Genomic DNA, 10,916 nt, shown 5'->3' with positions numbered 1-10,916 from the left:
GTCTTATAAGTCCTTATAAGATTATGCGTGGCCTGACTATGACTTTGTAAGACAATTTATCAGGTCTTACACGATAATTTTTTTATCATGCCTGATAAGATCTTACGCGATAAAATTCCAGAATCACTGGGGTAACGAAATTCAGGAGTTAAATTTTTAGGTTCAGAAAACAAATTATTTGGCAGAAAAATCGACCATGAAAAAATATTTCAAAACTATAGGATCACTTGTCAAAGCTTTATGTTTTAGATATAAAATATTCAACCATGCGTTGCTTAGTTAAACAAATGGCGATGAAATAACCTAACTGCGAAAAATGATAGATTGTGTTTTTGTTCTGAAATATCAGGTGTTTTGCAACTGCTAACTTTTTCTCAAATGCTGCTGAGGAATTGCGCAACCCTCAACCAAACATCATTGATTGTTCCACCTAACTATCAAACATATTAATGATATTTATTAAGATAAAAGTTTTGATTTTTTATGGACATAAAAACGAAAGAAATTCCGACCGACCAGTGTGGAAATGGAATTGGTTTACTCTGCGAAGTCTTTATAAAGGAACCAAAATTTTTATGATACCACGATTCAGTACTGATTTAACGTTTAACTATTAGAGCTCATTGACTTCATATTGCCTTACACTGCGGTAAAACAACCAGTTGTGAATTTAGGTTTAGTGATGAAAATATCGCAATGTTTGATCATTATAAGTTTTGATATTTTGGTACGTCAATTTATTTAGCCGTCACACTTTCACTCGACTGCCTTAAATATTTTAGAACATTCTTTTTTGTCATTGTTTCTTACAGATGTCGGAAATTCTTTATCACAAGGAATTAAGTTCGAATTTATTTTAGCATTTTCTCAGCGAGCTTTAAATTTGGCAAATGCGGCTAACTGCTCCTTAATGCTATCTTACTAGCTGAAAAGCGTTACAGTTTCACTTGAATGAAAAATGCATTTAGCGCGTTCAATTGTATAGCTATGCTTTCACTTAAATTGGGATAACATGTGCAATATTTTAGTACAATACCAAGTTAATTAAAAAACCACTTATCGGAGGCTTTTATCGATGTTCTCTAGATAAATTATCTTAATTAGTTTCAGCTTTTGTAGCTGACATAGATTATACAATGCTATTAAATTTTTCACTTCGGCGCTTTCGATAGCATTAATTCATCGTATCCTCTAACAGATGAATGCAAAAGTTAACACATAGCGTGTTCATTCTATTTCAAAATGACAAAGCATTAAAATATTTTTATTGCTTGAAAACCATGCATAGAAAACCAGGCAAAGCAAGGAGGGCATGGTTTTTAAGCTCCGCGAGACGAAGTGCATTCAGGCACCTATTGGCAACATGATGGTGATTTCTTTTATCCAAACTCATTTTAGAAGCAAGGAGGATCAAAACTTTTACTGATAACTGCATAGGATAAAATTTGAAAACATGCTTTTTCCACAGCAAACGAGGGCTCACCGTACTCTTTTAGAACCAAAAAAAGAATACTAACAGTTTCTGAAAGTTCAAAGTGTAGGCTCTAAAGACTGTTTGAATTCTAGTTGACCGGTGCACAAAAGTTTCAAGAAAACATATCTATTCATAAAAAGATTGAAAAAACGAAAAAAGAAAAGATAATTCGTGAGCTGGGATGTCAAATTTCTTAGTCGCGTTTATGGACCATTTTTTTGTAAAATCCGTTAAAACTCATCAGCTTTTCCTTGCCAAAACTGCGTTTCAAAAACCCAAGAGTAGCAAGGAAAAATTTTGGAGTCGCCATATTGGTATGGAGACATGAGGAACACTGAAAATTGTAAAAATTTATCCTTTGATTTATATTTTCTCTAAAAGTTACGCCCAATTTCCTCAAGGATTCTGCAAAACGAAAATGAAGAAAAAGTTGATCTTGTTTTGATTATTTCCATTATAAAACCTAAGTAAAAAGCTTAATGTTTTCTTGTGAATGCATGTGTTCTCAAGCGTGAATAAACACGAGCCGTTTTCGTGTGAGTATAAATTTGTAAAATCTGATGTACTAATTGTTCAAAGTGATCTTTATTGTCTGTGAAAAGAAAAGAAGAAAAAACTTTATGAAATAAAGAAATTGATAACTTTTTGAATCTTGCTTTTGTTTCATCCAACCATACAAGCTTTCTGAAACGCTGTGTTCAAGTATCTATCGACTTGTGCTCACAGTTCAAGTTTTTCTGATATAAAAGGACGTTATATTGAAAATTGTGACACTTTTCTGTTTGCACCAGTAAGTATCAGAAAAATGGATAACGTACTGATTATAAACATTTTGAATTTCTGTTGCGTTTTTAGGGCCGAAACGTTTAAAATTAAAACAAAAGTCAGCAGCTCATATTCATGGGTTCATGCATCTTGGTTCACGTACTTTAAATATTGGACAGCAGAAGTAAGGTAGCACCCCCTATTTTGCCGAGGCAAAACTTCAATTTTAGAGGCCAGATTACTCCAATTTAAAATCACATTTTTCATACAATTTTTACCTTAATTATCCCCTCCTCTAGTCCTCTTGCCTACCAATGAAAATCAGATAACATGCAAATTAACTTACCAGAAAACCGAATGTAAATTTGATGAACTCCATCTACGTTTAACAGTAAAAAGAAAGTTGTCGAAAGATCAAAATTTATTCACATCTTTTTTTGTCTCTAATGTTTAACATGAGCAGAGGTCTTGCAATCAAATAGCTGGGTGAGGGGTCCAGATTTCTTAAGAACCAAAAAATTCCCGTTCGATCCAAGCATCGAAGTAGTTAAAAACATCAAACTTGGTATAGTAACTAACGAAAGGAAACTCACGAAACCAATGCATCATTGGCCGCAACCGTAACCAAGTCAACTAAGGAGCCGCCTCGTAACTAATTCCCTACGATAAGTACAATTCCTATCAAAAGTTGCTTTGAATAACAGCAAACATACTCCGGCTGTTACCCTCACATGAATGCTACCGCACTATCAGTGGTAGTAATATAGACCCCCTGAATTTGACGAAGCCGAGCGTCATCTTCAGTATCTTGTTCAAGGAGAATCTTTTATTTCCGAGCGAAAAGATCCCCTTGAAAACAAATACGTTAAATGGATTAGCCGTATTGCCCCGTTTTCATCCTTTGTCGGACCAAATGGTCTAATTCGTTCGGATGGCCGCATCAAACGGTTGGCCGAAGTTGATTTTGAGGTAAAACATCCTATCGTTCTCGACGCACGCCAGGCATTTGTAAAGTCGTTCCTTAGGCACAACCACAATAAACATCATCATCATCAAGATATTGACTCCCAGCGGGCGAAAGTACAAGAACGTTATACCATCCCCAAATTACGATCCTCACTGCGTTCACTTAAATCCAACTGCGTCACGTGCAGAAAAATCCGAGCTGGCACTATCCAACCAATCATGGCTAACCTCCCAGTAGAAAGACTCGCATACCAGTCTACTTCCTTCACGAACACCGGGGTAGACTACTTCGGCCCGTTTTACGTTACTGGGCGTAGGACTACCGAGAAGAGGTGGGGGTTTCCTCTTCACATGCTTAACCACCCGTGCAGTTCATGTTGAAATCGTTCCATCCATGAACGCCAGTTCGCGTGTAATGGGAATGGAGCAATTCGTCTCCCGTCGGGGTACATTATTTGGTCTCATAATGGTACTAACTTTGTTGGTGCGCAAAAAAAACTACGCGAGAACATCGAAACACCATCAATATCGCCGCTGCACTTGCTCACAAAGGCATTAAGTGGAACTTCAACCCGCCCCGTGCACCACACCAAGGTGTGATCTGGGAGAGGCTAGTACGCAATTTTAGGCGCTTGCTTTACACAATCCTTGGAACACGTCGCCTCAGAGACGAAGTTTTAAGTTCCACTTTTCGTCTGGTCGAACACGCACTTAATTCACGCCCGTTAACGCCTGTAAGCGCCGACCCATCCGACCTAGGCGCACTAACAGCTAATCATTTTCTCCTCGGTAACCAAGCAAGTAGTCTTCCTTCCATCATTGGCGTAGATGAGTTTGATCGCCGCGCCGTAAATGTTACGCCCGCGCACAGTCGTATGCTAACACTATTTGGGCACGTTGAATCAAAGAGTACGTACCGGCGCTGAACCGACGTTCCAAATGGCAGACGCCTGCCGAGCAACACCATAAGACCAGTGACTTGGTCTGGGAGGCTGAAGAGACCAACCCAAGGGGTTGCTACCCTACTGCTTGGATCACTGAACTTCGTTACGGCTCCGACAGTTTCGTACGCTCCGCTGACTTGCGCACGTCCACCGGATCGCTCGTCCGCCCGCTTGTAAAATTAGTATCCATTCTCCCAGCATCGTCTTCTGGGCTGGAGGATGTTAGTAAGTAAATAGATGTAAGTGAGACAATTATACCAAAATACGTCATTTTTCTTAGCCAATCAGAATCGATAATTTAAATACGCATAGAAATCGTTCCAATTTACGTACAAAGCGCAAATAACATAATTTCAAGTAAATCTAATCATAAGACCTATCAAATTAGACTTATTTTGGCTTAAAATTTTTTGGGTTTTTGGATGCATTGGTACAAAATGGTGACTGGCATTGAACTGATTCGTTATCAGACAAAATCCCAGCCAAATGAGCATCAAAAATTGCCGTCTAAAAAATCATTTCTTGATATGTTCGCCCTAATTTTAATACGTTGATAATGCTACGATCGTACTAATGCTTATACGTTGCTATCTTGGCTATACACATTCGAAAGTACGTTGCTTTGTTGTTATGTTAAAGAAAAAAAAGATTGAATTGAAACTTTGGTAGACTGTTTTGAATTTTTACAGCTACATAAGTTAAATCTCTTTGTGAACAAAACAATAATAAAGTAATTAATATTTAGCTTATCCAACAAAAGACCACAAAGTAACTGGATAAGAGGAGCGAAAAAAAACAAGCGGTTAAGTGAAGGCTTTAGTGTCCTAAAATAGCAAAAAAAGAAAAATTTTGTTTTTAGAGAAGCAATTCAATCCATTTTGCATTAAATATGAAACTTCAGTATATAAAAAAACAGAGATATTAGCATAAGAGTGATATCTTATGGGCTAGCTAAACGTTCCGCTCAGCAATATTATTAAGGAAACGGATAGAAAAAATAGATATATTTTAAAATCATAAAGAATCATTTGGATCACGAGACAGTTCCAGTTAGGTCTAATTGTCCTTGGAGCGCAGTTATTACCGTATTAAGACATCAGTGTGCGACGCATATGTGCATGCGAGGGCTCTGAATCGGGATTCATAATAAGTCCCAAGTTTTTCAATCCAATACCGTGAAGCCAATCATAACTGAAAGTAAATTTTTCGCGTGAGCTCGCCGCCAACTAAAGGTGCAAATGGAACAACGAAATTCTTTTCACATATTAGAGTGTTGATAAGGTATCCCCAACAATCTCATTCATAGAAGAGGCTGGAAAACGGTACGCCCGAGTACGATATAGTTATTTGGCAAAAACTGGGACTGCAGCTGAGCAATCAACTGCTTTGTGCCCAAACAATGACATTCCCGGACCTAACGCCAAGTCAATTTCAGTACTGGGCAAGTCTAAATCCAAGTCTTATTTCATTACTGATTCAGAACCATGATCATGTCACTTTTTACACTTGGCAGTCTAAATCCAAGTCTGATTTTAGACTTGGCAAGTCTAATCCAAGTCTGATTTTAGACTGGCAAGTCTAAATCCAAGTCTGATTTTAGACTGGCAAGTCTAAATCCAAGTCTGATTTTAGACTTGGCAATTCTAATCCAAGTCTGATTTTAGACTTGGCAAGTCTAATCCAAGTCTGATTTTAGACTTGGCAAGTCTAAATCCAAGTCTGATTTTAGACTTGACAATTGAAAAAAACGTCAAAAATAGCCGAAAAAAACGTCTAAAATAGCCGAAAAAAAAAACGTCTAAAACAGCCGAAAAAACGTCTAAAATAGCCGAAAAAAACGAAAAAAATAGCCGAAAAAAACGTCTAAAATAGCCAAGGAAACGTCGAAAATAGCCGAAAAAAAAACCAAAAATAGCCGGAGAAACGTCAAAAATAGTTAAGGTTCGATGATTGTTACATAGGTCAATTGACCTATGTAACAATCATCGAACCTTAAATCGGGAAACACCTTGAAGGTATTAAGGAAAACTGGAGAGGGGCAATAAAGTCCGCAGCAAAATCGTAGATGTGCGGCGCGCTCGCGCTTCCACATAACACAAAGACAGGAACATGCCACGAGCATGCAACTAACAACAGATTTTCTTCCTCGACCATCTAACCATTCAAATCCTATTAGTATCGAAATAAACGAAGGCCTGTTTCTCTTCACCGAAACTTAGACGAAATGCAAACAAGTTTTACAGTTTTGCGGGCCCACAAGTTCATAATTCTAAGAAATCGAGCAGATCCATTGAAGAAATGCAATGACATTTGTATGCAACACGAATTATAAGCTCCATTACTGTTGTAGCAATTTAGTAGCGACAATTAGCAAATCCGGACAAATCGACTGAGATTTGGCACTCCACATTGTCCCCGAGTAGGATGTCTATGTGATCGCAATTAGAGTTACAATCATTACGAATATGCCAGAGCTTCGAAACTAAAAATTGACTTTGAAATTGAATCGCAATTGCAAAAATACTGAATAATTGTTCTTGGCTAATCACCAAACTTTGTAATTACTACTCTCACTAGTTAGATAGCCAGTACATTTTTTTGTTTTAGATAGGAAAACCAAGAAATATTATTAGTATTTTTGTATTCATTTTTTATGCTTGATCTTGATTCAGTTGTTTATTCTGTTCTAGCATTAATGTAGTCTCATCGTTATATTTATTATACTTATTATGCTATAAAACAAACATCACTCTTCTCAATTTGTGTCTTCGTGGAAAGTTGGATCTTCAATTTTGTAACTCTCGGTTCTTAAAAATATTTTGAGTTTAGGGCAAGTAAATCGTTAAGATATCGTTAGGCTTGAGATATTTTGATTGTCGGGCACTTCAAAGCCAAATTCCAGAATTGACTTTGGATTTGCATCGCAAATGCATCGATTTTCGATTTTAATCTCTCTCTCTCTCTCTCTGTCACTATACGTCAGGTTTTTTTTTTGGTTCGGTCAATATTGGCCGATCGATATAATAATCGTACAGAGTTGTGAGTGGAATCATTAGAAAGCCCGTCCATCGTAGAATATGGAATTAAAAAGATTTTCTCAATTTTTGCTTTTTATAGGCAATTATAGAGGTATAACTTTTTGTGAATATTAGACGTAATTCAGCTGTTTTTTTTCACAATTTTTCACAATTTTTCACAAATTTTCGTAAATTTTGACAATATTTTAAAATTTTTAAATGTCGTGTAATTGATTTTATCTCTAAAGATAGAGGAGGGCTGCTGAATTGTTGGATCCGAGTTTTTTTGGCTAGAATTTATGCTAAATTTTTTTAAATTCAGACTTTTTTCGTCGAAAAAATGGCTTTTTTTAGCCCACATGCTCTAAATTTGCTGGAAGTACACACCTTTAAACTGCGGCCATATTCATTCTAATCTCAAAAAAGAGCTAGTTGTACTCCCGCTGGTATTAGGAGTCTTCTGGAATTATAATCTTGCCAATTTTTGCAAATTTAAAGTCGATATTTACACAAATGCATTTTTTGTTTTTGACAAACTGAAAAATTTGTATAGAATTGATCTATTTTGCAACCGTTTCAACAATTGAGGTTTTTTTAGACGCTCAGCATTATCTGGGTTGATCTCGATCTCACCATGAATCCTTATGATAAAAGTTTTTTAGATTTTATTGCGGCACGACCTTCTTTTCAAAAAAGTTTCCGCTATGTAAATGTTTTTTATGTAAATTACGGACAACAATTTCTAAGCAGGGATCGAATAATGACAGACACTATTTACAAAAAAGTGACTCAATGAGATTATACTCTGGTTTCAGAATTAAGATCACGATTTCTTGGCTCTGACCAAGTTTTCGTAAAAATTGTTTTCGTAAAAATTTTATTGACTTGTTTTGTTTTCATTTCTAATGATTTTTGTAGTTCAATGACTTAGCGTCCCCAATCATAGATCCAGTTACTTTTGATAAGATATAAAAGATTTTAAACATTTTCTTCAGTTGTTATCTAATGTCTGTTAGGACTTTGAGTATATTTTTTGAGAACATCTCGTTGAATTTTTGAACTTTGCGACTATTTTTTCTAATTTCTCTCAACTTCGGGCGCAGTCTCAGTAAAAACAGGCAGAAACAAACTTCCTGTGGTGCACAAACTAATGTCGGTAACGATTTGATATTCAACTAATGGTTTCTTTATTTTGGTAAAACGCGTTTTCAATTTCTCTTTTATTTTTTTAATCATATTTGCATTTTTATGAGTTCCTTTTGTTCCCTTGTCAAAAAATGTCAAATTAATGACAACTCCAATTAAAGAAAAGCGTCGTAGCGAAAATGCACAACGTTAGAAAAAGGCGTATCTGGACATGTTAATTGTTTTTGTTGAATTGCTTTTTGGGCTGATACAGAGTTATCTCGCAAAAGTTTTTGCGTTTTTGATTTTGCCTAAATTTGTCTTTCTTTTCGTTGTTGTACGCCATATATCCAATAACGATAGCTATTAATTGCTTCCCCAAGACGTATAACTCAATCGAGTTAGATGTTTCAGTTTACAGCTGTTTTTTTAAAAGAACTTCAAATTCATTTCAAAAAACATTTGTTTCCTCTTACTCTTTTTTGCTCTTGTTTTCGACACCATGTAACTCAATCTCACTCAGTGGGAGTCTCAATTATTTTTGCTGATTCAAACTTTTTTTCTACGCTTGGCTGTGCCTTGTGACTGATTGCTTCGTCCATATAGTTTCATAAAAAAAACTTCGAGATTTTTATACATTTCATTTTTTGGGTTTATTTTGTTGGCATGTCTAAGTAGTCCTTTTATAAGGAAGACTCATTTATATTAAGATGAAGGGAGAATGATGATTTGCAGTTCTTGCAGGTAGCACTATATCATTATAGTGCCTTAAACAGTGTAATGTTGTAAAATTGTTTGAAGTTTTGGTTTCTTTTTGATTTTGGTTTTTTTTGTGGGCTCGTGACTTAGTCTCATTATTAACCGGTCCAATTGGCTTCCTGATGTGTTGAAATTAAAACCGCTGCTTTTTGTTGTTATCCAAAGTCTGTTGTAAATTTTGAAAATATCTGTTTTCTGAAATAATTTTGGGTTTTCAGCTTTGTATTTTTAAAATAGTTTCTCGATCGATTTGTAGCGCAGTCTCTGTAAACATAAGCCACAATCCGTTTCCAGTAAGCTATAATCTATAACGGTTTTAGATCCAAAAATTTGTTTCTCGGCTTTAAAACTATTGTTACTACGAGATTTCATAAAATGTTAGATTTTTATTTTTTTGTACATTTCAAAAGAGTTTTGGTTTCTTTTTAAAACTATAACAATAACCGTTGGTCCCATTGGCTTCGAAAGTTTGCGCATTCGAACTTTGCATAAACACATGTTTGAATTGCTTCCTATGTAGATTTAATTGAACATTTTAGTGGTTTCAGTTGTTATCTAACGACAATAATAACTAAAATTAATGAATTTCAAAAATGTAAAATTATATTTGAACTTCGCACCCATTTGCTCTTTCTTGTCTACCTGTTACCAGTCGCATTGAAGACAGGTCCCATATCTTTTCTAATGAAGTGCCGGTTAAATTGTTTTGGTTTTTATTTGATGCGAGTTTGGTTTTGTTATGATTTTTTTATTATAGATTTGGTTATATTTTAATACAGATTTTATTAGAGTTTTGGTCGTAAATAATGTTTGTTGCCTGATTTTTATTATTGTCCTTTCTAGTAGTCCTATCATCAACAACTTTCATCGGCCTTCTAGCGTGGCATTTTCGTATTTCATTGGTTGTTTATTGAACGAAGTGTATGTTTTTGAAAGCTTTCCATCTCTTCATCATTTCGTAGCCAATTAAGTCAAGAATGTGGATGAGCGGGGTCGGAACATTATGTGCGTACGCACATTACCGAGCCTCCTTGTTGGTTTTCTTTGACTCATCCAATGAGAAGGGAGTCTAAAAAACTGCTCGTTAGCTGATGGAAAGACGAATATACAGAGCAGGTAAGGATAATATTTTTAGGAAAAATACTTAAGTTGATGTACTGTGGAAATAAACTTGATCTATAATAGTAATTTTCTAATAATGTTTGTTTTAACTTTGAAAAACATTATGTTAGTTTCATTGCAAATTGTTAAAACTGCTCCGTTGTTTCGGAAACTCTCATACAGGCTGAAATTTGTTGTTCATCCTATCTACGGAGGCTCCGTTGCGGTTGGCAATTGTTCAAAGACTTGTTGAAATTACAGGGTGCTCTGTCATAGATCCTCAAAATCGCGTGTAAAAGTACTTCACCGCAGAAGAGAACGCTAGCTAGTGGTTCCACGATGCACGTTCTTATCCGAAAATTAGGAAATAGAAGTGAGCGATCAAGATTTCCTTAATCGCTTTAGAAATTTTAAGAGCTTCTCTGTCTAATCTAAAAAGTTTGCTTTCTGTTGCCGTTCGAGCTGGAGATAAAATCTTTAAAAAAGTTTTCTACGTCCCGACGTAACACTAGCTTTTGATACTACGTCTTGATGTCACGACAGTTCGGGGGTCTTATTTAAAACGTCCTGTTTTTCATTTCAACTTGAAAATTGTTATGGAGAATTTATTTCAATAGAACGGGGGTATTTCCAACCGAATGTAGTTCAATTAAGTTCTGTGAGAAGGAAGTTAGCAGGCAATCTCCCACAATATTGTTCACGGTTTGCCAATTAATTAAAAATTGATTGTTACGTGGCCGCGTGGGTGTGCTGAAAACAAAATAA

General features: G+C 35.7%; 1 protein-coding gene across 1 annotated transcript in view; it reads right to left on the bottom strand.

Moving 5' to 3' along the window:
• Positions 1-6,540: 6,540 nt before the first annotated feature.
• Positions 6,541-10,916, bottom strand: part of LOC142344082 (uncharacterized) — a 57,843-nt gene continuing 53,467 nt past the window's right edge. Inside the window, exon 5 of the transcript XR_012759241.1 lies at positions 6,541-6,577. The gene's annotated coding sequence lies outside the window, so the exon portion shown is untranslated. The remainder of the gene's footprint in view (positions 6,578-10,916) is intronic.

This window comes from Convolutriloba macropyga, chromosome 8, assembly GCF_964194025.1.
Source record: "Convolutriloba macropyga chromosome 8, txConMacr16.3, whole genome shotgun sequence".
Taxonomy (NCBI): domain Eukaryota; kingdom Metazoa; phylum Xenacoelomorpha; order Acoela; family Convolutidae; genus Convolutriloba; species Convolutriloba macropyga.
This window is presented reverse-complemented; position numbering and strand designations above follow the sequence as displayed.